This window comes from Melanotaenia boesemani, chromosome 3, assembly GCF_017639745.1.
Source record: "Melanotaenia boesemani isolate fMelBoe1 chromosome 3, fMelBoe1.pri, whole genome shotgun sequence".
NCBI lineage: Eukaryota > Metazoa > Chordata > Actinopteri > Atheriniformes > Melanotaeniidae > Melanotaenia > Melanotaenia boesemani.
Genome location: NC_055684.1, coordinates 6,348,327 through 6,349,755, shown reverse-complemented (window position 1 = coordinate 6,349,755; position 1,429 = coordinate 6,348,327).

Below are 1,429 nucleotides of genomic sequence, written 5' to 3'. Positions count from 1 at the left end.
TCTCCTCCGCTTTGCTGATTTGGTCCTGTAGTTGTTTTCGCTTGTTCTCCAAGTCAGTCTTTATCGCCTCAATTTCTCTCTTTTCATCATGAAGCTTTTTTTTCTGGTACTTCGCCATTTTATTCTCCTCTTTTAGTTTTTTGATCATATTTTTCATTTTCAGCCATATTTCCAACTGTTCTAACTTTTCTTGATCAGTGACTCCAAATGCTTCTGTTGGATGTTGTGTTTCCTCCAAAGCCTGATTGCTTGTCTGGTTCAAGTCTTTTATCTCTGTCACGATTTGTGTGATTTCAGCCTCCGTTTGTTTCTGCTCTATAGGAGTCGATTGTGTCTCTGGTAATTGTACCTTCACAATCTGTTTGACATAGTTACACGTCTCAGATTGGGTTTTTTCATCCGATTTTGAGCCTTCTGTGTCAATGCAAAACTTAAAACCGTTGAAATTGGTTTTCAAGGCACTGCTCTGACTAAATAGAGTTTTGTCAGATTTTGGTTTATCCATGCTAAACGAGAAGCCATTTGCAAGGCTGTTTGTTTCTGCCTGTGAGGCTTTGCAAAACTTGAAACCTTTGAAATCGGTTTTCAAGGCGCTGCTCTGACTAAATGGATTTTTGTCAGATTTCGGTTTCTCGGCGGTAAAGCTGAAGCCATTTGCAAGGCTGTTTGTTTCTGCCTGTGAGGCTTTGCAAAACTTGAAACCTTTGAAATCGGTTTTCAAGGCGCTGCTCTGACTAAATGGATTTTTGTCAGATTTCGGTTTCTCGGCGGTAAAGCTGAAGCCATTTGCAAGGCTGTTTGTTTCTGCCTGTGAGGCTTTGCTAAACTTGAAACCGTTGAAATCAGTTTTCAAGGTGCTGCTCTGACAAAATGGATTTTTGTCGGATTTTGGTTTCTCGATTCTAAAGCTGAAGCCATTTGCAAGGCTGTTTGTTTCTGCCTGTGAGGCTTTGCAAAACTTGAAACCGTTGAAATCGGTTTTCAAGGCACTGCTCTGACAAAATGTGTCTTTGTCAGATTTCGTTTTCTCGGCAGTAAAGCTGAAGCCATTTGCAAGGCTGTTTGTTTCTGCCTGTGAGGATATGCAAAACTTGAAACCTTTGAAATCGGTTTTCAAGGTGCTGCTCTGACTAAATGGATTTTTGTCAGATTTCGGTTTCTCGATGCTAAAGCTGAAGCCATTTGCAAGGCTGTTTCTTTCTGCCTGTGAGGCTTTGCTAGCACCATTAAAATTGCAGATTTGTCTGTTTTCTGAAGCCATTGTAACAGAAATTTAACAGTACCTTTGTTGTAAACTGTAGAGAAATAGAAAAGTTGTCTCAGAAAAACAATCGTGTCGTGTGCACTCGATCGGAATCTCAAATGATCTGAGAATCTAAGTTTAGATTTAGAATTTAGACTCCATGGCATCAGCAGTGATGTCACCAAC